The sequence below is a fragment of the Dioscorea cayenensis genome, chromosome 8, assembly GCF_009730915.1.
Source record: "Dioscorea cayenensis subsp. rotundata cultivar TDr96_F1 chromosome 8, TDr96_F1_v2_PseudoChromosome.rev07_lg8_w22 25.fasta, whole genome shotgun sequence".
NCBI lineage: Eukaryota > Viridiplantae > Streptophyta > Magnoliopsida > Dioscoreales > Dioscoreaceae > Dioscorea > Dioscorea cayenensis.
In genome coordinates, this window is record NC_052478.1 from 8,068,137 (window position 1) to 8,095,386 (window position 27,250).

Consider the following 27,250-nt stretch of genomic DNA (forward strand, 5'->3'; position numbering starts at 1 on the left):
ACGCCTCAAGCACCGGTGTCCGGTCTGCTGCTGATGATGATGCTGGTGCTGCCGGTGATGGTGATGGTAAAGTGTGGGATCTCATAACAAATGGGGAGGTCATGTCTTGCTCTAGGATCTATTGTTGGATGTCTAGACATGCCATCACCTTAGTGTGGTTCATGGCCTGTGTAGCACGAACCTCAGCTAAATATGCCTACAGTATCCCTACAGCACTATCGAGCCTCTCAAATCGATCATTGGCACGAGTAGGAGAGAAGATCCAAACTGGTGGTGGCTCCTGTGCTACAGGGGGTACCTCAGTCTCCATCTGCGCCGGTTGGGGTTCCTACTCAGGCTGAGATCCCTCTACTGCCTCTCCCTCTCCCTCGGCTATCTCTATTGGGGTATGATCATCACATAAACTCCTGGTCTATATCCGCGAACCATGCTTATCAGTCTCATAGTCTTGATGCTGAGGGGAGATGGTACAATCGTGTTCTCAGCCCCCCTGATAGCGTCCAAAAGACCCATCCCCATGATGAGTTGAGTAATGTAGGGGCATGAGAAGAGAACTTCGACCCTAGCATACTGCCCTTGATGCCTCAAATACTCGGCCAAGATATGTCCCAAGTGAATCGGCTTGCTCTGCACTATGGAGTACAAATATAGCAACTCATGTCTGCTCAGAACTCTAGTGTTGTCACCGCGGTTATTGATAAGTGCTTGTGTGTTAAGAATGCGAAGTGTTCTTTCCTTAAAATGAGCATTACTTTTATCAAGTTTAAGCGCTAATACATGTGTATTTGTGTTCTTTTGCGTATTTCGTGTTTTGGCAGAGCACTGTAGTAAATCACTGTAGCAATACACTATAACAGTTACTGTTCACAGCCAGCTGAAATCAAGTTTCTAGGGAATTCACATGGGTGTGTGGAAATTTCCCATGCCCATGTGGAAATTCCTCAGGCCCATGTAAAAAATCCACAGGGGCGTGTGGATGCCCGATTCCAGCCCTATTTAAGCCGCGATTCAGCCCGATTTTGAGAGGAATCTTTCACTATTCTCTCCAACTTTTCTCTATCTTTTGAGAGGCCGTCGGGTAGGGTTTGAGAGGCTTTTGGCAAGTCTTTGGAGTGTTCCTACGGATTCGACATCGCGCTTCTCTTGGAAGAAGGTTGTTGGAGGAGCTTTCGTCAGCACTGATCCGGCGAGGGGGTTTTCCTATGGATTACTTGTTTTTACTTTTGATTTCATTATTGATTGTATCTTGCTCCATGGAGACCTAAACCTCTAGTAGGTACTTGGATTTGTAAACCCTAGGATGTTAATATTTCTTTGACCTTTTATTATGCCTTCCTTAATTGATGTTTTTAATTGAGTTTCAATCTTGAATGCTTGTTGAATGATTTCTCCCTTAGAGTGACACTAGGGTTGAGAGTTCATCTTGGTTACGTTTGTGGATGGGTGGCACGCCATGAGGGTTAGACAAAGCTAGATTGGAGAGGATTGAGAGGGTGAGTCGAGAGGCAGCGGAGTGTCCCCTTTCCCCTCCGGTGTGATTTATCCTACCTCCAATTCCTAGAGTTCTTTGCGGTTATAATAGAGTGAAGAACTAAAGGATAAACTCCGTTGGGGCTTAGTTGCGCGAGCAACAGAGTAAAGCGTTGAAGTGATTTTAGTATCTGGGGCTTAATTGTGACTGGGGGTCTTTTTCCTGGACCAAAGGGTTAGATCTACACATAAGAATTGGTTTTATCACTTGGAATCCCTAGAACTCCATGCAACTTTGCATAGTGTGAGGTGTTGAGACTGAGCGATTTCTCTGCTTGGACATAGTGTAGAGTTAGTCACGGTTGACTTTAGGTTTGGGACCATGTACTTTAGGATTTCCATGACTCATTAAGCATTAGTTAGGAAGCATAATAGTAGGTCTTGCACTTGAAACATTAGTCCTAGGGGGAGCATTGTCCGAGTACCCCACTTCTATCAATTGTCTTTCCTCTCACTTACTTGGGCCTCTCGTTCTTGTTTCTTTTATTTTTGCTTACATTACACTTTATCAAAACAATCATTATTCATTTTCGCTTGGTTAAGTAGAAATTTTAGTATTATTATTCCCAACTCCCTGTGGATACGATACCCCACTCACTTGGGATTTATTACTTCGACAAACCCATGCACTTACGGGTCACATGCAAGGGGCGTCAGTTATTCATTGATTTGCTCATAATGGTGTGAACATATCTGTAAGCTGGCAGAGACATGCACATGGCCTTGGACAATCTCGGCTCATACTACCCCTGTCTACACAACGCTTTCTATGCGCACTGCGGCGTCAAACTACGGGGGTAGTCCGTTAAGAGCTACTCATACTCCTCTGTATCAGTAAAGGCCTTGTCGTAAAGCCCTAGTCGGACGGAGAACTAAGTGATGCTCATAATGTAGCACTCTTCAAATGCTCTGAACTGTAGAGTATCGATGCTCAAGAAACTGCTGTATGAGTGATCAAACTCGAACGAAGAAAGCACCTCCAAAGTGAGCATACGGATAGCTGGCTTTTAAATCAATAGTAATCTGTGCCAGCTACCGACTAAGAGGAGCTCATCAACCTCCTCGACCATCTCATATCCTCGTTGGATCTCTCTAAGCGCGCTGAAGTCTGGGAAACACGACTTACCAAACTTGAGTTTGATAGACACTTGAACTGAACTTGATGTTCAGTTATCAAGAACTCTATATGCTCATGCTCAGGAGATGGCTAACGGGGACTCTTGCCGGCTGCTTTCTTTATCCTAGGAGTCATATCTGCAAGAATAAAAAAGAATCGATTAAATCATACTTTAAAAACTCAATCTACAGGAATCCACACGGTCGTGTAGAAATTCTACATGCCCATGTGGATCTTCAGGGCTCGAAAGCCGCATGGCCAAATTATAAAAATCTCAAAACTACATCAAAAATTCATTCTAAAAACTCTCTAAAAGCATACACCAACCATTTACACATACAATCGAGATAAAACTAGCAAAAAAAAACAAAGAAATCAAGAATGGGCGATGAAAATAGAGAGGGGAAGCTTGCTGATGAAATGAGAATGGAAACTTTGAATGCGCCCGGAAAACTCACTCAAATCTCTATAAATAGACGTAGAAAGGTCGGGAAGAAGTTATAGAATGAAGGGGCGCAAGTAGATTTTAAAGAAAAATCACGCTACTTGGTGTTCTATGCATCCACACCGGCGTGTGGAAATTATCCACACCCGTATGTGCTCCACAGGAGAGCTTACAGGGGCAGACACACGCCCCTATGTGCTCTTGGGATAGCCTCTGACTGTTTCTGAATGCATCCACACTGGCATGTGAAAATTCCACACGCCCGTGTGCCTGACCCACAAGGGCACCCACACGCCCCTGTGTGCTCTCTATTCTCTAGAGAAAAAAATGGCTAAGTGTTCCGCACGCCCCTATAGAAATTCCACACGGGCATGTGGATGCTCACAGGGTACTCACAGGGGCACTCACCCACTCCTGTGTCTTCTCGGGATGGAAGAGAGGTCTCTGTAGAGTTTCACATGGGCATGTGGAAATTATCCACGCCCATATGCCATTCACAAGATCATCCATAGGGGCACACACATGGCCCTGTGTTTTCTCGAGATGGAGTCTGAGAAGTCTACAGAGATTCACACGCCTATGTGGAAATTACCTATGGATGTGTGACCATAACAAGGTCACTCACAGGGGTATTCACACGCTCTTGTGTCCTCTTGGGATAAGCTCTGAATGGAAACACACGCATGTGTGGAAATTCCACACAGTCATGTGTCTTCTCTGGATGACTTAAGAAAAATACAGACTCTAAAGAAAATTTCTGCACACTTATATAAACACAGAGACTGCATATACCATGAAAAACTGACTAGAGAAACATGAAAAACATGCTCAAATGACCCAAAACTTCTCCAATCACAATTAAGCACACTAAAACACCAACAATCCACCAGTGAAACACATCAACATCATGTAAAGATCAAGACACCAACACTAAAGCTTTTATTCATGCAAGTATTAAACTAAAACTTAGAAAAAAAAACAATAAAGACCTGGGTTACCTCTAGAGAAGCGCTTGTTTAACGTCACTAAGCTTGACGTACCTAACCTTATCTCTCGGGGGCTCATGGATGAAAGTTGGCCTTTACCTAAAACTTGAAAACATGATGAACATAATCATTTCAATTTAGAAGGAGAGTTATTGAGTTTGTTAGCACACAAGTTTTTGTCACCCTTACTCCATGTATACATATCCCCACTAGCATTGGGGCGCTCTTGTGACGTCTCCTTGCTCTTTTCATCTTCTGGATCATCCTCTTACCGATTCCCAGAGTCGGTTGTAACTTGTCCTCTAGATCAAGTGATAAGACTTCTTCAAGTAACCCCTCAAATGGGTCTGGATACATCATTTTCTGCACGTATTCATCATTTTACTCATCAGTAGTGTCAATAAAATACAAAGTACCATCAAAATCAAAAGAATGGTGCATGGCTTCGGTGAGGCGGTATGTTAACTTGTCATCACCAACTTGTAATGCCAAGTGCGCATGAATGACCTTCCAAGTATCAATGGAACCTCGACATCCTCATCAACATCCAACACCACAAAATCTACAGGAAATATGTACTTGTCAACTTTCACAAGTACGTATTCAATGATGCCCCTCGGATGTCTAACTGTTTGGTCGGTTAATTAAAGTGTCATCTGAGTGGGCCTAGGCTTGTTGTTGTTGTTAGAAACCTGGTGGTGCCACAGTCTTCTGTTGCCCTTGATTACTCTAAGAAAGATTTTGGTGGCTCCTCTACCCCGGATTGTACGTATTATTATATGGATTTCCTTAACCTCTCATTGCATTACCTACAAAATCAACTTGTTCCACTGAGGATGTACCACCAATAGAAATCAGGCAATCAGATAGAGCATGTCCTCCCCCACACCCAGTGCAACTCATCACGACCGCCACGCTAGGAGAAGTTAGAGTGTCTAACTTCTTGCTCAATGACTCAACTTGGGTCTCCAATGATGTGAATGCATCAATTCATAGCCATTTCTTCAATGAGATGTTGGGCTTCTTCAAGGGTCTTGCTTCCTAAGGTACCTCTTGCTATAGTATCAAGTAACTGCTTTGTGCTTGGTTTCAACCCGCTATAGAAAGTTTGAATAATCATCCACCAGGGGAACCCATGTTGAGGACATTTCCATAGAAGCTCATTGAACCTGTCCTATATCTCAAAAAGAGACTCCAATTCTATTTGTACAAAAGAAGATATTTCATTCCTGAGGTTCGTAGATTTTCTGGGAGGAAAATATTGGCAAGAAAAGCTTTTACCATCTTCTTCCATGTAGTCGTCGATGCTTTAGGTAATGAATATAGCCATTGCTTTGCTCTCCCCTTCAAGGAAAATGGGAAGGCCCTTAACTTGATAGCATCATCCATGATACCATTAATCTTGAGCATGTCGCACACTTTCAAGAAGTTCTCAATGTGATTGTTTGGATCCTCATTGGCCAAACCATTAAATTGTGCTTACTATTGTAACATATGGATGAAGCCTGGCTTGATCTCAAAACTCTGAGCTGTAATCGGTGGCCGCGCAATACTAGATTGTGTGCCAAGAACTGTGGGTCTGACATAATTTGAGAGTGTCCTCTACTGCTCATGTTATTCTGCCATATTATCAGACCCTTCACCTTCTATCTGATCAGCTTAATTTGATTGTTCTTGCACAGGTTCTTTTCCTCTTCTATGATTTCTCCTTCCAAATTCTGGATCACTTTCAACAAATATCGAAGGGTTTTCTCGAGTCAAAACCTAGAGTTGCAACCAAAGAAAGAAAAATAAATCAGAACGATGGAAGAATAAGAAAGTTTGAAATATAACAAGTTATGAATACTTGAAATAGCAATGTGCAAAATGCTTCCAAAATGCCTATTCCCCATCAATAGCACCAAAAATTTAACACATTCCTTGTGTGTGTGTACCGTAAGTGTACGAGTTGTGAAAGTAATAAAGTATCCTGGTGAGTGAGTAGTCATATTCACAGGAAATAGTTCTCAGAAACATAAGAATTGCTTTTTAACTATAGTGAAGATGATTCAAGAGCGGTGTGAACAATATCGATAAAGAAAAGAAGAAAGAAATGCAATAGAAATAAGGAGAGTCAATTGATAGAAAGATGGGGCACCAGGATATTGCTCACCCTAGGACTATTGCTTCAAGTGCAAGACTAATAATTATGTCTCCTAACTAATGTTTAATGAGTCGTGAAAATCTAAAATCACACGGTCCCAAACCTAAGGTCAACCGTGACTAACCCTACACTATGGCCCGTTGAAAAGGAATACTCTCGACGTCTCACACTGTGAAAGGTTGCTTAAAACTCTAGGGACTCCAAGTGATAAACTCTATTCCCTAATATAGATCTAACCTTTTGGTTCAGGTGAAAGACCCCTAGTCACAATTAAGCCCTAGCACTAAGGATTGCTTCAACACTTCACTCTGTTGCTCACGCAACTAAGCTCAAGTGGAGTTTGTCTCTTAGAACTTCACTCTATCATGACCGCAAAGAACTCTTGGAATGCGGAGGTAGGATAAATCACACCAGAAGAAAAAGGGGACATTCTGCTACCTCTCGACTCACCTTCTTGACCTTCTCCAACCTAGCTTTGTCTAATCCTAATGAAGTGTCATTCACAAGGATTACCAATGTAGATTCTCAACCTTAGTATCACTCTAAGGAAAAATCAATTCAACAAGCATTCAAGGTTGGAACTCAATTAAAACATCAATTAAAGAAATATAATAAAGGTCACTGAAACAAAATCGTCCTAGGGTTTACAAGTCCAAGCACCCACTAGGGGTTTAGCTCTCAATGGTGAAATATACAATCAACAATGAAATCGAATGTAAAAGCATGCAATCCATAAGGAAAACCCCCTCGTAGTCCGTATCGATGGTCTTGTGGAGTTGCCTCGTTTTCTCCAAGGGTTCGCTCGTCAAGCCTGGGGCACACCTTGCCGAAATGATGACGACAAAAGCTCCCCTAATAACTCTCTTTCGAAGGAAAGCGATGTCGAATGCCATAGAACCACTCTAAAGACTTAGCCAAAGCCTCTCCAAACCTTAGCTGCAAGCGCCACCAAGATGGGAAAAATATGAGAAAAGGATTCTTCAAAATGTCTCAAATCACGGTATTTATAGGGGCTGGAATCGGGCATCCACACAGGCGTGTGGAATTTTCACACGGTCGTGTGGATTTCTAGAAATTGATTTCCTACGAGCTGTGAATAGTAACTAATACAATGATTTTGCTATAATGATTTACTACAGTAAATTGCTACAATACTTCTCCAAAATGCTCCGGAATCCACTCTTTTCATGGAGGCCACATGAATGGCAAACATCCATGCGGTAGATCGCGTCGAGTCTTCAATTAAACCACATTGATGAAGATCCTGCTAGTATTGCACAAGTCAGAATACATGAGTGTGACTTCCTTTGTGCCCCTCCAATTTGTATATTCACTTGAGCACAATGGAGGATTGCACACACCCATATGTCTTTGAGCATAACTTGTGTTTTCACGTTTATTCAATCCAAGAACTTCATCAACAAATGCATCCAAGATCTACTTTTGGTTCCTTTCTTTAACACTTGTCTCCACAACCCTACATGCATAAAAGAACACATATACATACGAATAAGCGATAAAATCTAAGAAAAGTAATGCTCAATGTAAGAAAAGAATACTTCATATTACTTATACACAAGCACTTATCAGATTTTCTAGTGACTAATCAGGGGCGAATCCCACCTAGTGCCAAAATACAAATCAAGGGCCTGCTTGTTCCAAGAGGAATTACTAATAAACTTAGAGATATGGCAGAGTTCGAAATTCACATCCATATTGAGAGGCATAGGTTTAAAGGAAATAGGGATATCAAACATCCAAGGATGGAGCATAAACAAAGTGGTGGTAAGATTAACACAATTAATCCAAATGTGAGGCTTGACAATAGAAGCAGTATAGCTTAAACCTTTGAAAAAAGCAAAGCACCTAGAAGGAACAATGTGAGTCCAAAAATTAATGTCCCCATATTTCAGATAGAGAATGTCCACCTAGATGGAATCCTGTTTGTTAAGATAATTAAACATGTTCTTAGCCATCAGTGAGTGCTTAACTATAGCAATGTTCTTGATACCCATTCCCCTCTCAGATTTGGTAGAAGTAATAGTTGACCAATTCACCCAAGGGATATCTCTAGTATTATCATTGTTGGCCCACAAGAATTTCCTAGCAATGCTGGAAATCCTATTTAAGACTGAGTCAGGTATGTGATAAACTGACGGGTAATATATGGGAGTGGCCATCAACACACTATTAATAAGAACAACCTTGCCAGCTCTAGACAGATTAGATTTACCCCAACTAGCCACATCAACATTTAACTTATTAATCATAAAGTTGAAATGAGCAATAGAAGGTTGCTTATGAGAAATACTAACACCCAGATAGTTGAAAAGGGAGTTGCCCAAACTAAAATTAAGGATGGAACAAATTCTAAAGGAGATTCTTTTTGTTAAACCAACCAGGAAAGTGGATTTCAGATTTCTGCAGGGTAATAAAGATCTAAGCAAAGCTTAATATTCATGGAAGATTTTCTAGAAGCAGTTGTAATAAGAATGAGATCATCTGCATACATCAAATGATTAAAATTATAACTTATACTGCTAGGAAAACATGGAATGAAGCCAAGTTGCTTAGCAAAATTAAGCATAAGAGTTAAATTTTGGGCCACCAAGATGAATAAATAAGGAGATAGAGGGTCACCTTGCCTTACTCCCTTGAGGGAAAATCCCAATCAGTAGGCACCCCATTGACTAAGATAGGAAAAGAAGTTGAATTGAGACAAGCCTTAATATAGGAAACCCATATGCTGGGAAAGTTCATCTTAGTCATAGTAGCAAGAATGGTATCCCAATTCAAGGTATCATATGCTTTTTCAATGTCAACTTTAATGACCATGCTAGGGGGAGTGGACCTATCATTATTGATAGAATGATAGATTTCCTGAACCGCAATGATATTATCTAGGGGGGAGACCGACCAGGAATGAAACCACATTACTCCTTGCCAATGAGGTGACCAATAACCCCTTTGAGATGATTAGCCAAAATCTTGGTTACAATTTTATAAGCGACATTGCAAAGAGAAATAGGAGGAAAGTCCAAAACAAGTTTAGGGTGCTCTTTCTTAGGGATCAAGGAAATATAAGTCTTACCTTAGGCTTTGGGCATCACAGCATGATTAAAGAAATAAGTGATAGCATTCATTAACAGGTTACTCAAGTCTTCCCAGAAGAATTTGTAAAATTCAGCATTCATCGCATCAGGGCCTGGAGATTTCCACTTAGGAAGAGATTTGATGGTATTGAAAATTGTCTCTGGTTACATCAGCCGTTAAGGAGCTGATATGATTATCATTGAGGGTGGGGACATCATTAGGGACAGATGCCAAAATTTGATCAAAGGATCTAGACGTAGAATTGCTCCACAAAGAAGAGAAATGATTAAGGAAGATAGCGTCAATTTGACTCTTATCAGTAATAAGATTACCCTCTAAGTCTATTATACTAGAGATTAGATTATTGTGTCTACGAATTCTCATACTTTTATGAAAAAGGTGGTATTCATATCCCCATCAATGATCCAATTCAATTTAGACTGCTGGGCCCATCTACTATGATTTTGTCTCAAGAGGGCTCTATACTTATTCTGAAGACTTTTGAACGAATCAGACTCATTCATAGAATTGGTATTATCATCGACATCCAAAGCTTGGAGTGGAGACTCAACTAACTTAATCTCCTAATTAAGAGCACCAAAACCTTTTTGCTTAATCGAATTGACATTACGCTTGACCTTAGACAAGATATGATAAAAAGCATGTATCGGGCTAGAGTGAGGCTTAAAGGAGATAGCATGTCTGATGGCAAAGATAAAATTATTATGCTCAAGCCAATAATTCTCAAAACAAAAAAAGTTTGCAATGGGCGCTAGAACAGAGAGATATGTTAAGCATCATAGGAAAATAATCTGTGAAAATTTTGGGTAAGTATTTTAGGTGAATGGAACTAAAAATATTGAACCAGCGAGCATTTACCAAACACCCATCAAGACGGGCCCAACGCTGGCTTGGCCACCCTGATCATTGCACCATGAAAAGTTAGCACCAGTATAATTGACATCTACCAAAGAATTACTTGAGATAAAATTTGAAAAGAAATGAGCTTTCCTAGTATAGTAGTTAAAATAACCTTATATATGCTCAGCTGAGGAGGTAATTGAATTGAAATCTCTAAGAATGATCCAAGGACAATTGATCTTGGCAAACTGAGTTAATTCCCTCCAAAGATCACGTTGAAGAGAAAGGCCCTGTCATTGTAAACCACTATCAAAAGCCAATGAACATTTGATGAAGAAGAAATAATCAAGTGAAGAGCTCTGTGGGATTGAATTAAGGGAGTGACAAAACTGATCCATTTTTACCACAGACAATAATCCCTCCCGAGTAGCCCTCAGCAACCAAAGCTACCGAATTCCAATTATTAGCAAATTTAGAATAGAACCATGACACTCTGTTCTCATCTGCTTGAGTTTCTACCAGAGCTATCAAATCAAGCTGAAGATCTTTAATTAGACGTCTGATCCAATTGAGTTTGTCAATACCAGAAGCTCCCCTTCAATTCCACCCTAGACACTTCAGATTATCACTCATATATAAACAAATGAGGAAAAAGACAAAAACTATATAACAAAACCGAATAAGATGAACAAAAAAATAGCAAAGAGCATCAAGGCGATACCCTATCCTCAATTCCATCTTTCTTTTGAGGGGATACCACAGGCTGAGTGTTTTTTCTGAGCTAAAGCCTATTTTTGAAGGCCCTCTTGAAACTTTCCAGGAGTAAGGGAATACTCTGGTTCCTCATTCATCTCGAGGTCAGACTCCTCACCATCATGTTAGAGTTCCATACTAGCATCTTCATCATATGTGGACCCATCCTCTCCAGATAAAGTTTCAGTTATGTGATCCACCAACATCTGATGTCACTCATCCTCAATTCTTGTCGATGAATCCTTGATTCCACAACCAACAAGAAGCTTAGGCGGAGCTTCAGAGTCCCTAGAAAGAGGTTCAGCAACTCTAGCCTCAGACATTCTCCTGGATGAAGGAACCGACAGCTTAATCCCAGTTACAGAACCTGAGGCCTCAATTAATTTCTTTTTCCCTATGGTGGGGTGACCATCTCCACAAGCATTCCTCACGAGAAAAGTATCCTCCCAAGGTAACGCAACAGAATCCGGCTCTACGATCAATAGAAGTGGATTGTCCACTAACTCTCCTTGACTAAGTCTACAATCACTGGAATGTTATGAGCCATGAAGGGAAGGAATGCTACAATCAAAGACATGATGCGAAAGCCCACCACGCCTAGACACATGAGCCTCTCTCCCTCCACGTGAGCCACCAAAACGAAGGTTGCCTTCCACGTGTCGTAGATCCAACCCAATGACTAAATTCAGGTCTACATCGAGAGATTCAACGCTTGGATTAGAGCCCTCCCGTCTGACGTTTATCACGTGAGCCACGTGGCTTCCCCCGATGAATCACAGTCCCACCCTCTGTTACTCCAGCGAGTGGCTAACATCCACGAGCCAAACTCAGAATCCTACGGATCCTCATTAACCTCTTGTGGAGCAGCGGCTTCAAGAGTCACAAATGCTACTTGCCTGCTTGTTGAAGTCCTAGAATTAGACCCGTTGCCTTTGGATGAGGCATCCTCAACTGAGGGATCCTCCATTAACACTCCTCTACGTCTTGCTCTAGTCGGAGGCTACAATTGTTGGCTCCATTGCCAACCAAGCCACAGTGGAAACGAAATGTAGGCAAATGCTTGTAGAGGATCATCACGAAAATCATGGTTTTCCCATCTTTAACCCAAAAGCTCCTTGTTAGAGGTTGAGCAAGATCAATTTCTAGACAAACTCTTATATACTTAGCCCTGGCCAAGGTCATGGTGAGTTCGTCCACTTTAAGATGTCTGCCAATTGGCTCTGTAAGAGTTTCTAAAGAGTCTCCATTCCATAACTCCATAGGTAAATTATGCAGTTGCAACCATACCATGGCTTTTGTAAGCTTAGTGAAAGTTGGTTCAAAGAACGGTTGCCAGGAAACTAGCTGCAAGGTGAGGCCATTCATAGACCAAGGCTCCCTGAAAAGGTGCTGTTGCTTAGGCTCCTCTGTTCCACATCTAATCAAGAAGAAACCATGAATCATACTAAATAGCTTTCGTAATCCTAACAAAATAGTTGTGACAGTCTCAAACGGAGGAGACTACCCAAACAGCTTGCCATTGAAAGCAAATTGGAACCTTCTTTGTGCTCAACGATGGATGTCATCATCAATATGAACAATGTCATAACTGAGGCTTTCAGCTTAGACAGAGTGGCTCCATCAACCGGAATCGGGAGCCCAGTTCATTGCTTAACTCTAGCAGCGATTTCAGCCTAAGAGGGAGGCGGTGGAGGTTCTCCAGTTGAACCCATCTCAAGAGAAGATAAGAGTTGGGATGTGGGGATAAAATTGTTAACTAATTCAGCTTTGTCAAGTTGCCAGCAAGCTTCCTTCAGTGTGTCCAAGTCTATGAGCAAGAATCTTGTTTCGCAAGGAACTAGTTCAATAATGGCGAAGAATACTAGCCCTTGTCTTCCTCCACAACCATCGAATGTGAAACCGGCTGATGTGAAGAAGGTAAAGAAGGCGACAAGCCGGCATGAAGACATTCATTAGCTTCAGTTCAATGTTTCCTATGAAGCTGGCTTTGAAAACCTCGAGGGTTGACAAGTCAAATGGTGTCCACGTGTCCGGATCATCTTCAAATGGAGAGCATCAAGCATTAAAGATAAAGGATGGGGCAGTGATAGGAGAACACGTGGAAGAATTCAGGATTCATCAGCCAGGTGTTCATTATCCAGGTGATCACATAACAACTAGCGGAGTCATGCACAGGAGTGTGAGGCAAAAGAAAAAGAATAGGGCTTATGATGCGTTTGTTATGACTGGGGTTTGATAGAAATAGGGGGTGTTTGGTTCATGGAGGTGGGAGAAAAGTGGGGAAGTCTGAAAGTCTCACTTTTCTAAAAATCTCACTTCTTAATGGAAGTAACACTTTTAATGTTTGGTTGAATATTGAAGTGAGATACTTTTTGCTCACTTCCATTGTTTGGTTCACGGAAGTGATGATTAGGAAGTCTAACTACAACACTTCCATGTGTTTGGTTGACATGGAAGTGTGTGTATAATTACCACTTTCAAGTGATGGTGAGATTACCACCTATAGCATGTAGTTACATAATTGTAATTATTATGGAAAAATAATTTTATTTTTTAAATACTTATACATATTAAAAGGATTATCTAGATTATTTTTATACAATTTGATATTTATATATATTAAAAGCATTACATTAATTATGGATAAATAATTTTATTTCGTTAAATATTTATATATATTATACATGAAATTATTGGTTAACAAATTAATTAACCAACGCAACTTGGTTAATAAATTAATTAACAACAAATATACATAAATAATATTTGTAATCTTTTTATTTATAATTAATGGGAGAGAAAGGGAGCATGTGCAAACAATTTGTTCATCTCCACATTAGCAACAACATACATATAACATTAGAAAATATGAATAATTTGACACAAAGAAACAACATGCATACAAGTCTACAACATTAGAAAATATGAATAGGGTAACATGAACAGTCTAACACAAAGAAACAACATCCATAAAAAAAGTCTACAATATTAGGAACAACATCCAACAATCCAAGACAAAGAAAATACAAATAGGCTAACACAAAATATATGGTCCTCTACACATAATATCAAGCCATGTGGGAACTCACAAACCTCTCAATCCAAGCCTTTCTCATGTCCAATGTTTATTCTATGAACTTCCTACCTTGTCTTTCATTATCATCAAGGTATTCAAACACACTGTCTAATATATTAGAGTCAAATCCATCGACTTCATGCACCCGCTTGTAGATCAATGTTGTCATGGATGAAGGGTTTTCAATTTCTCTAACCATCCTATTAACTACACTTATCAAGTCTGTCATAGAATTTCCATCAACTTGTACATTACCTCTTCTTAGTGGTCGTTGAGGTCCAACAGCAGCAGTAGCCGGGCTACCATTACCATTATCTTCATTGTTTGTAGGTATATCATTTGTGTGATCTTCTAGCTCTAAATCTTCTTCCTCATGTAAACCCTTCTCAATATTCCCAAACAAAGAGGTCGCATATGTTCCAGTAGCGCTATCGTCTCCACAAATGATGCATATTCCATCATAGTTCTTTAATGGCCTATTAATATAAGGTATTGCCGTTGGATGTGCCTGCATTATTTAAAGTCAGTCAGTGTAGTTCATTATCAATGTGCATAACTAATGAAATTTAATTTTAATTAACTTACTTCCTTGTATGCTTTGTATACTTCAGGTGGTAGAGTAATCATCTTTTCTGCATCATTCCATCCTGCGCTACTCAGCTCCTTTGCTTTCTTAATCTCAGAATATCTTGTCTTCAGTGTTTTGTAGTGGTTTTCAACATTTTCATTAGTGAAATCAGTCTTAAACTTGGCATTAACAGCATTGGCAACATAGACAAATGCTGGCTTCTTGAATGTCTTGTCACATTTCAGACCCTTGTTAACCTGTTCCACAAGTACATGGATAAGAAAGTTGTCATATTCGGCTTTCTAGCGTTTATTTGGAGTGCCGCACCAAGCATGTGCTCCTGATGAGGAACCAATCCCAGCCATACCATCATCCATCTCTTTGTAAACTGAAAAAACCTAAGACAACAATATTAATCCCAAACACATGATGCTGATTAAATTACTCATAAGTAATTAATCCCAAACAAACTATTTACAATTAGTAGATATATTTACAATTGCTAGTAATAACAGACTGTTTTTAAGCAACACTAACAATAATAATTCCAAACATTGAGATTCAAATAACAACACAAAATGCTTATAGAACCATTTTTAAGCAAACATAGTAGTCAATATTACACCATTTTTAAGCTGTATAATGTAACCACAAGTCATTAGCAATCTTATCTCTCAATTCAACCCAAAGCCTATTTTCTTCTCTTTGCTCATGTTGGGATTGGTTTTAAGATACAATTCGCACGTCTTCAGTTTTAGTAGGAGATAATTGAAAAATGTGATCATGAAGGTCAACACGTAAAATGAAATTATGTAAGATACAAGCCGCCAATACTAGATTCACTTGAGTTTTGAATGGGAAGAATGGTTGTGATGTAAGAATTTTGAAACGATTCTTGAGTGTACAAAATGCATGTTCAACCCTTGTGCGTAAAGATGTGTGTCTTAAATTGAATAATTCCTTCGGATTAGTGGGTGTATGGCCACTATGTTCCTTTAGATGATACCTAACTCCACGATAGGGATTAATAAAACCGGTCATGGTGGTGTAGCCAGCATCTACCAGATAATATTTCCCTACACCAAATACCCAAAGCTTAGACAATTGCATTACATAATTTCATACTTAAACATCTAATGACATACCTTCTATAACCCTCAAACCCTGAGGCTGGGGATGTCATATAGCATCTTTCAAAATAGTAAAATCATTCACAGAACCTTCCCAACCAGCCAAGACATAGGTAAACTGAAGGTCTGGGTCAACTACAACAAGCACATTATGGGTTGGCCCTTTATGCCCTCGGAAACGTGGCAACTCTTTCGATGGATCAGATGCTGAACAGATGCTACTATGTGTGTTCCATTGAATAACCCGATACAATCCTATAATTAAATGATTGTGCGTCAATTAACATAATTATATTAATTTTATAATTAAACTAATTTTTATTTGTTTGAGATGTTAACTTACTTTGAAATATGGATACCAACTAGAGTTGTTCTCTATGTTTGGATGACAACTACTTCTTGGGGGATGCACGAAGTCATCTTGAATTCTACAAACAGCACGTAGAGCATCATTAAAGTACCTACTGATAGTTTCACCATAGCGTAGAAATTCAATTCTCATGGTTCTATTCTTTGTGTTGTGGTCTATTACATGCAGAAATATAGCTAATTGTCCTTCAATAGACACATGTCTCATATCACGAAGAAGATGCCTATCACGTATGATTGATGCAAGATACATGAAGGGTCTAACATCCATCCTGAGGTAGCTAACACAATAATCTTTGCTACTCCTTAAAATGCGATCCATGTGCGGCTTCCTAGTCAAGTCTCTAAACATAGAGGGTTCCACAAGTCTATGTGTAGTACGTATCCCTAATTGTTTGTTTATAATCCAAACAACAACTACCATAATCGTGAGTGTGGCGGCGTACACTCTTGCTTTTGGGTTTGAGATCCAACCATCCATCTATATTAAAAGCAATTATTTGAAAAAAAACTCAATTCAATGATTTAAAAGTTATCTAACTTCAAAGCATTCAAAGTTAGAGAAAAAAAACTTGCCATTAATTGCATGAATTTTGATACAAGCATAAACAAATACAGATGAAAACAATTTAATAGAAAGCTAAGGATGATATATAGTCAATTAATTCATGGACCTTGTTTATTAATAGATGTCATTTTCTAGATAATAAATGCAAAGCATGTCATTTTTTGGATAATAAATGCACATTCTTATACTCTATTTCTTCATTTTTTTTCTTCTTCTTTTCCATTTATTGGTATGAAATAAAAATAACAATTCATTCAGAGAAAGATACATATATAACAATTCATTTGGCCAATTTAAGAAATAGTGATTAAATTATACAAATTATTTTTTCAATAAATTTTAAAATTAATAATTGGGTAATTATTCCATATTTTTCTTGAATTGGATTATCCCCCAACCAAAAAAAAAAAATAATAAACAAATAAATAAAACTTAGAAGAAGCCTATTAACATGTTTAATGTGGTTGCTAAAAAGTCTTTGAAGTTCAAACAAATATCTAAAATAAACCACAATCTAGTTAACATGTTTCAAAGAAGAAAAAGTGGCGCACCTTAGAAGAAGCCTGAAACTAAAGCAAAGCCAACAATAAAAAAGGACAATCTTGATCGAGAAGAGAAGCAAAGTTATGCATGACATTCTCCATACAGACTGAATTCGGTTGCAAGTCAAGACAAAAATAAAGAAGTGCTATAATACTACAATAAAAACACCACAAAATTACTCACAAGCTTAAACTCACACATGAAAATAGAAGAAAAGAAACATAAAAATTCAGACTACTACTTACAGATATTTTTCATAAATGTGATGAAGAACATACAACTACCTCAGTAAAGGTGAAGTTGCAAATGGCATTTGGCAAAAAAAAAAAAAAAGGGAAAAATTCACTAAATTACTTAAAACTAAACACAGAAAGTCAACATTAATAAACTTGAAAGAACACAAAACAAACAAAGCAAACTAGAAAGACAAAAAACAGAAAAAAAAAAAATTGAATTTTGAAGAAGTAGAATCACGCATCGTTCTCAAACTAACAAGCAATTAGGACAAAGATACATTATCAACATCACTGATAATAACAGATGGCAACCTTCTCACATGAAAAATTGAATTTTGAAGAAGTAGAATCACGCATCAATTAGAACCTCATCTCCTGCAACCTTCTCACATGAAAAACACCCAACTCACACTCAATCAACGCCATTTTCCCCAAAGACAAAGACAAAAAGGAAACCCTAAATTTCAAAAAGAAAACAAGACATTGGGGATAGATGGAAAGGAAAAAGAGAAATTCAGTTTGGCAATTGTACATACCTCAAAAATTTGGTGACACGGAGATGGATGACGAAGATTCGGCGATTCGGTGAGATGGAGGCTGCCGATGTTCCGGTGATGCGTTGAGATATGGAGAGATGGATGATGATGCGTTGAAGATTTGCCGAGACGGAGATCGGAGATCCGGTGAGACGGATTGGATCTGATGAGGCGAACCAGATCCAGCGAGATTTTTTTTTTGTTCAAATGACAGGGAAGGAGAAAGGAGGCGGAGGATGCAATAAAAAAAATGAAATGGAACTTACGGAAATCAGATTTTTAATTTTTGGGGGAAGTGTGACTTTTGTGGATATTTCAAGGAAGTCAAAAATAGGAAGTGTGGGAGTTTTGAAAGTGGGACTTCCAACTTTTGCTTTCACTTCCGGGAACCAAACAGACAGAACCCATGGAAGTGAGCCCAGTTCCATCACTTCCAGGCTCACATCCATGAACCAAACACCCCCATAGGAGAAAGGGGGCAGAAGGGAGGCATCTTGGTTATTCTCTATATGGTTTGGCTGTGAGGCTAGGTGGAGAGGTTCTATCAGTGGGTATGGAGGCACTGGTGTAATCAATCTATTTTATTTTTCAAATCTATTTCTCTAGTTTTGATTGATTTATTATCGAACCTATATTTCTTATTAATCTCTATAAGTGATATAGAATTCTATTGTCACTGAGAAGTGAGCTTTCAGTGAATATTTTAAGATCTACATTCTATTGGTCTTGTTTGAGTTAAGTCTGCAGATTTATACATAAATCTATTGCTCTGCATGCTTGTTTCAATTGACATTGGCTCTGTGAGCATTTAGTCTATTACACAGTGGAGATTTGCTAATGCTAAATCTCATCCTACAATGCATGAAAGGAAGCTCGTAGCAGAGGTCAGTGTTTTTGTTTGTTTGTCTATTTTGATTCGGAGCTCCAGAATTCTGTTACGACAAAGAAGGTTGAGTTGGAACATTTCAAAAGAACGAAAAAAATTGTCTGCAATTCTAGATGCTCAAGTAAGGATGATCTAAGCTCATTTAGTCTTGAATTCCTTGTTTAATTTATATTTTGATTGAATATGTTGACGCTTAACCCTTAATTTTGGGGAAAAACTCAAGTTCTTTGTGAATATGCTTTGTTGGAGACTATATATTGATTGTAACTGAGTTTCATTCTGCAAGTAGACACTAATTTTGGATGATTAGGCTATTTTTGAGGAAGACTATTCATGTTCTCACTCCGGAGCAATTGAAGCTCTGCATAATGCATCACTTCAACTCCCATTAACTGGGAATGTGATGGTAAGAAAGAATGATGACCATATCACTGTTGCTACTCCTCTATTTCGTCCAATTTTTATTGTAGTAATTAAATATATATAACAATATTGATTGCAGGCGGATATCGGGGAGATTGAAGAAGTCCTTGGGTCTTCTACAACTATGCTGCAGGAAATTTCTCCATCTGTGAATAGATTTCTACCTGAGGTAAATCGGAGAATGTGATTGAATTTCTGCTATCATACTAAGTGGATAGTTTTGGATAGCAAGCAGTTAAATGCTTAGAGTTTGTTCTTCTTGTTTGCAGCCTCAAGAGATGGAGATCATTGTTTCAGAATTGGCAAGAGTTGTCACTAGCGAGATTTCTTTAGCACAAGAATGCAGGGATCTCTTATCTGAAGTTCACATATTGCAACTATTCTTTCCGTGTTTTTTGTACTGAATGAAATATGTCTTAAAAGGTTGGGATACTCTGATGAGCCTTTGAAATTAAAGAAATTGGGATTAATTGTTTCTCAACTGATCATCTCAGGTTAAAGAATGCAGTTTAAGAAGCCAATTAATGCATGGAAAGAGAAGCTGTGGAGTGTCGTCATGAAGCATGTTTCCATTAAGAAGAAGATCACAGCAATCAACTTCCATTCACTTTAAGTCTGAATAAGGAATAGTCTTTTTATTCAGAATTAGTCTTTCCAATTATTTGTAATTTCATTCATTTTTTTTTCGATTAGAACACATAAAATTTTAATTTTGAAGATCAGAATAGAATATTCAATTGGCAGTTATCATCATATCATCTTCACCTGGTAAAGAGAGTAGAAGGAAAACATTTTCAAAGTTTTGCATTCAGTGGAGTGTGAATCCTATCAACAATATAGTTTTTGGGTGAAGTTGGTAATAATGTACTTCTACAACATGTTTCTTCATTTCAATGCTCCATCAAAAAGAAATGATACAAATAATCAATCAAAATTCAGTCACGACAACAGAAGGTATATGTATCTGAGCTTTTCACAATCCTCTCACTTAATTTCAACTCTCAATCTCTGCGTAAACTCATTAGGCATACTCATCACTCTCAACTCTTGTAGATTGGTGAATCCCAAATGCCAGAAAGAAAAAAAGAAAAAGAAAAAGAAGAAGAAATTAAAAAAAAAGCCACAAATGGGTAGAAAAAAGCACAATTGCTTGTAAATATAGATTATTACTAAACCATTCATGAATATTAAACTTCAGTGCTTACTGAATAGATTATTACTAAACCATTCATGAATATAAAGCTTCAGTGCTCACTAAACACACTATACCAGAACATGAAATGGCTCTTGCTTAAATCATTACTCTTCTTCCTCTCGAGCTTGAGCAATTATGCTCTGCCATGTAGTAAGGTAGGGATGAAATTTCAAACCACAAAAAGTTAGGACATTAATAGAATAAGCAGGGGATCCTTGACAATAGGGAAATGTGGATGCTTTAATTGGTTTTTATTTTGTTATTAGTTATGTTGTAATTTGTTATGGGATTTTTATAAAACTCAAAGGAGAAAATTTTTACCATTTTTAGTTCTATTTTAAATCTTTAGTTGCATTGCAATGTAATGCTACATAAACAAATAAATAATACAACTAATACTTTAAGTCTGTCACATTGAGAAGAGGTATGTGTCGGACATTATCCCAATCATCACCGTCATTAGCTCTCAATCTCTGGGTAAAGACAGAAGGCATGTTTCTCACATTCAACTCTTGTAGACTGGTAATCCTTCCAAGGCCATAAGGGAGCATCACCAACTTTCAGCAGTTAAGAATTAGTAATTTTCTAAGCCTGGGCATGGCTTCATCCTCAATTTTTCACTCCTCTAATGAAGACAAAAAGAATTAAATACTAACTCCTTCAACTATAGAAACCCTTTCTCCAAACAAACCATTTACTTCCCAACAAAAGCATCAGACTCTAACTCAAGAACTTGAAGGTTATCTCCCCAATGTCACAAGTAGGTCCTCCTCAAGATATGACCATGATAAGGTAAATTTGATGAGATTTGTCTGGAGGCATTGAGTATTAACCTCAGGGAGTCTTTCTAATTTTCCTTCCAAACGAAGAAGTAAGGGATGCTTATGATGGGATGCTGTAATTATTGAGGTTGGTATTTCATGCTCATCCTCTACTATTGACTCCAAGTCAAAGAGGTTGTCTAGTTTACCAAGAGTTATTAACTCTAATTCAATGAGGTTGTTTAGTTTACAAAGAGAGTCTAACAATGCTTTTCCATAATAGTTGCAAACAACACAAATGCTCAATTTCCGCAAATTGATCATTTTATCTAATAATCCCTTATTTAGCCATTTTCCTACTTTAATGCTTGAAAGTGTTTGGAGATTTGGCAAACTGTCAGCTGATGGTTGGCCTTGATTGAACAAGAGACCCTGCATTCTAAATACCTCAGATTGCTTTGCAATTTCCATATTTCAATTGGTAGTTTAATGGTTGAAAAGTGCTTCTCAATTTGAAGTGTTTGGAAATTGGTGAGTTCACCGATTGTCAAACCTTAGGCCTTAAGGAGTCAGCCTGAAAATCACTCCACCTGAAAAACACTCTACCTAAAAAACTCTCCGACCTTTCTCATGGCCCCTCCGGGTCCATTTCCATCCTCCGCTCCTCCACCTGGAACCCGCCCCATCGTATCCTGGGCAAACATTATCAACTCTAACTCGAAGCCCTCAACTGTTGAAACTCCAATGCATTTGCAGCGCGAGCACTTTGATAAACTCAAGAACTTTTCAAAATCCTTTGTTTCTATAGATCAAGATCTTTGGTCTAATGGCAGAGAGGCTATGCAAACTTCCTTGTATGCAAAGTTTTTGGTTAAATCTCTACCGCTTGACTAAACTAAACTTGCTCTTACAGATGCTTGGCAAGGTCTTGAAGCTTTCTCTATCATTGATCTTCCCAATGGTTACTATTATATTAGATGTGAATCGCTGGACATGGCTAATCACCTTCTCTAGGATGGGCCTTGTACCGTGGCCTGCCATATTCTTCAACTTGCACCTTGGAAAGAATCCTTCTAGTTGGCCTTTGAGAAGCTCTCAATGGCTGTTGTTTGGAGATATTCTAGAGATGGTTGCCTCTCAATTCGGAAGAGTTCTTAAAGTTGATGATCATTCTCTTGATCACTCTAAGGCAAAATTTGCCAGTGTCTGTGTGGAGGTGGATCTCTCCCAGCCTCTGCAACTAAGCACCTGGGTTAATTATGGGGTTCATTCAATTTTTGTGCTTGTTCTCTATGAAAAGTTGCCGGTTTTTTATTACAGATGTGGCAGAATTGGCCATGGTGAGGCCCATTGTTCTTTCTCCATCATCCCTCTGCGGTCAGAGAACCGTTTACCTCCTAAGCTCTCGGTTCAATGGCTGATGAACGTCACTCCGGATATGTAGATTGATGGGGCTAAAAAGGAGCAAGTTTATGGCCATGCTGACTGATTTTCTCCTCCTTCTATAAACGATGACATTGAACGTAACTATGGTCCTTGGTTAATTCCCCGTAATAGGAGCTCTTGTTCTCGGGGACGTGGTTATGGTGGTGCTCATTCAAGTGACTGTGCCGGTGATCGTTATAGCGACCGTGGACCTCGAGCAAACCCTAAGCATTCCCATGTGTCTCCTTCTCTGATGCCTAACGTGTCTCCTTGCATGCCCTTCTTCGGTTTCCGATGGAGGGTTGTCTCGCATGCATGCGACACTTGGCGGTCGCTCTATTCGAATTGAACGTCAACCCATTTTGAAAGCGCCTTTTGACTCGGGTAACAGCAGCGCAACCCTTCTCGCTCTGCTCAACATTCCTCTTCTACCTTGGGACCTACCACTCCCTCTATTCTATCTAACTCTCTTAATGGTGCGCCTCCTATTTTCTCTGACACATGGAATGGGGAGCTCTTTCTCGGTACTCAACATGATCCCGAGGAGTATTCTTCTCCTGGACTCCGAGCGGATCGCTCGTTGGACGAAGAGGAAGTTGGCCCCCTAATACCTCTTTGTCTCAAGCCCCTCGTCTTTCTCTTTCTCCTCTCCTTATCTCCTTAATAAACCTCACCCCTTCTAGTAGTAAGATGGATACTGATGGTTGCCATCTTTTAGCGGTGGAAAAGATGGTAAATCTTCTGTCTTCTGAGCTGTCTGGGGATCTTATCATGGAGGCTTCTTCTTCTCTATAGCCCTCAGATTCTGACCTCTCTGATGTTCCAATGGAACCTAATGACAATATGGCACTTACTCACTTTCAAAAGGATATCAAACTTGAAGACTTAGTAAGAAGAGACCCTTCTCAATACTTTTCTCTCTCAAAGAAAGGTAGAAGAAACCCTAACTCTTAACTATCTTCCATCTCTTCTTTGTTTTTCATAGATTTTAAAATTTTTACTTGGAATTGCAGGGGTCTTTCTAACATAAAAACTTAGGATCGCATCGACGACACCATTCATAGGCTCAAACAAAATTTTCATTGTTTGGTCGAAACTAAAACATACATTGTTTGTACTCACTGCTTTTGTAACACTCTTACTAAACACTGGGACTGGGCTGCTATCCCTTCAATAGGTCTTTTGGGAGGTATTATTGTCCATTGGGACCGTGACCTTTGTTCTATTAACCCAGTGGCTAATTCTCATTTTGTTCTTCATTTGGTTATATCCTCTAATAACATCCATTGGATCCATTCTGTGATCTATAATGCTCAGGTGATCTCTCTCCAAAACTCTACCCTTAATAAATTATTTGGTATATCTTCTTTGAGCTTACCTCGACTCCTTGCCGGGGATTTTAATGTTATTATTTCTGATGAAAAGCATAAAGGTGGTACTTTTCATAGTTATTCTACTAAATCTTCTCTCTTTTTGGCTTTTATTATAAATAACAATCTGGTTGATCTTGGTCATGTTGCTTCTAGATTTACCTGGTGCAATGGACAATCTGGTCTCTCCAAGAGCTGGGCTAGACTTGACAAATACTTGGCCAATACCAACTGGATTACTGTCTTTAAAAATTTTACTAATAATCATCTTCCTCGAACTGTCTCTGATCACTCTCTCATTTATCTCTCGGTTTTCTCTAACCCTCCTTTTTCTCTCTAAAAATCCTTTCTGTTTTGAAAACTTTTGGTTTGACTATGCTGGCTGCCATGATTGTGTTTCTATGGCTTAGTCTTCTTCTTCTGCTTCTAACCCGATGCTTTCTTTTTCTCAATCTATCTCTCTAACGAAGAAAAATCTTGTCAAATGGAAATTTTTCGGGTGTCCATCCTCTTGAGAAACATTGAAGCGGAAATCTAGAAAGTTGAAGATGTTGCTGGCTCCCCCACCAGCCCTTGGCATCAAATCTGGCTCCAAGCTCTTTCTAACTGACACTCAGCACTCCTTCCCCAAAACTCTATCTATTGGGGTCTGCTGGCAAAGATGCTTTGGTTGTCAAAAGGTGATCGTAACTCCAGATTTTTCGATATGTCAGTTAAAATCTGTCATCATAAGAACAAAGTTCAAGCTATTCGTAACTCCTTAGGTACTATCGTTTCTGAACATTTTGAGATTGAAAACTGTTTTTTGGATTTTTGTAAAAACCTCTGGCACTCCTCTTCCAATTTTAATGTGGGGGTCTTGTTTAGTGCCATTCCGAATAATTTTGCTGTTTTAGAGGATATAGAGAGAGTTGATTTGATTAGACCGATCTCCAAAAGGGAAGTCTATCAAACTCTCATCTCTATGGCTCGCGGTAAAAGTCCGGGTCCAGACGGCCTTAATGTTGATTTCTACATTTTTTTATTGGAATATTCTTGGAGATCATCTTTTTAATGTGATTTCTCACTTTTTCCTCACCTGCATCCTCCCTCCTTCTTAGGGTAAGACCTTTGTTGCACTTATTTCCATGAAAGATAATCCTTCTTATGCTTCAGATTTCCGTCCCCTTTCACTTTCCAACGTTAGCTATAAAATTATTTCTAAAATTCTTGCTAATCGCCTTAGAAAAGTCATTTATAAACTTATCGGCCCTGAGCGAACGGGTTTTCTTACCAGTTGTGGCTCTTTCGATAATGTTATAGCGGCCCAGGAGATTGCCATTCTATTGAATTTGAGTACCCTGCCCCTCCTAGGATGATCATTAAAATTGATATTGAAAAAGCCTTTGATATTGTCGAATGGAATGCGTTCATTGCTACCCTCCTTAGAATGTGTTTTCCGGACTTGTGGATTGCTTGGATTCGTGCTTGCACTTCTTCAACTTTCTTCTCCTTCCTTATAAATGGCCAAAGTTCTCCTTGGATAAATAGTAGTAGAGGATTAAGGCAGGGAGATCCCATTTCCCCCCTTCTTTTTCTCCTAGTTACACAAAATCTCTCGGCCATTCTTAATAAAGCTATTTCACTTTCTCTAGTCCCAGGTTTTAGCCCCTAAATTACTCATGATTTCAATCATCTGATGTTTGCTGATGACCTTCTTCTGGTCACCAAAGCCACTCGCAAGACTGCTTATAATTGTTTATTATGCCTTAATCTGTTATCATTCTATTACTGGTCAAAAGCCTAATCCTCTCAAATCAGCTGTCTATTTTCCTTCTTGTTATAATAAAAAGCTTTCCAAATCTATTTCTTCCATTATGGCCATCAAACAAGGCTTTTTCCTCTTAATTATTTGGGTGTTCCTATTTCCCCTATTAGAATTCTAATTCATCAACTAAACTCTCTCATCTCCAAGGTTCATAACAGTTTCTCAGCTTGGAATCATGCTTCGCTTTTCACCTCAGGAAAAGTCACTCTTCTTAATAGCTCCATCTTCTCTCTTCCTATTTATTTTCTTTTGGTGATGTACCTTCCAGATACTATTCTTGATCAGATTTCTAAACTTGCCAGCTCCTTTCTTTGCAGTAATGATAGCAATGATCGTAGCTTACACATTATTGGTTAGACTTTTACAACACTCAAAAAATCTGAGGGGGGCTTGGTCTCAGAAACCCTAGACATGTTAGGCATTCTTTAATGGCCGAGAACATATTCTCTATTTTAAACTCTAAGAACAAGATATGGGTGGACATTTTTAAACATAAATATCTAAATTGGAATCCCTGAATCTCTGGTTCTCCTCTCAAATCCTCTTGGCTTTTCAAATCAATCTCTTGCTCTGCTTAGTACTTAAAAACTCATCTTAGAATTCTCATTTCTAATCCTGAATGGTTTGGACATCCAGAAGGACACTTGCTTCATGGACCTTATCATTATGTTGAAACCTACATATCCCAACATGAATTCTGATTTTGATTGCCTGAGTGTTTCTGATTTTATTGTTAATGGTAATCTTAATTCCTTCCTTATTCAGAACACCTTTGGTCCCAACTTAGACTGGGAGTGGATCAATAATATCAGGTTTGATTTAAATTCTAAAAATCTTTGTGTTTGGGGACCTCGCTCTCTGAGATCCTCTGTTGCTTTTGCTGATTATAATTACTTGGTTTCTTATGATCCTAAGCCTTGGCTAGGTTGGAACTATATCTAAAAGCTCAGTGTGTTACCCCGTATTAAGACTTTTATTTGGAAGTTAGCCCACTGCAAACTCCCTACTGGTGATTACCTGTATGGTCTTAACATTGGCCCCTTTACCCAGTGTTATTTCTGTGGTTTGGTCTCTGAATCATCCTCTCATATTATTTGGAACAGCTCTAAAATTGTGCCTTGTTGGAATACTCTTTGTGCTTCTTTCAATTTGGATCCTATCATTTTAACTGAGTTTATTTCTGGTATTTGGCTCCCTAATAGGTTTGCTACTAAGAATTTTGATGTTTTTTTCAAGGCTCTTATAGCCATTATTGCTTGGATTATTTGGAAGGAGCGTTGCAATTTAATCTTCAAAGGCTGGCAGCCCAAATATTACCCATCTTTGGGAGAGCTTGGAATTATTGCTTGAATATTTTTAGCTCTATTGATAAAAGCAACATGGAGTATTCTAACCCTTCTTGCCCTTTAAGCACTATTAGCCTCTTTAT

General features: G+C 38.8%; 1 non-coding gene across 1 annotated transcript; it reads left to right on the forward strand.

Annotated features, from left to right (window-relative positions):
• The first annotated feature begins 5,208 nt into the window (after positions 1-5,208).
• On the forward strand, positions 5,209-5,315 carry LOC120268022. The gene has a single exon (XR_005538692.1). It is a non-coding gene; the product is annotated as a small nucleolar RNA R71 (small nucleolar RNA).
• Positions 5,316-27,250: the final 21,935 nt, after the last annotated feature.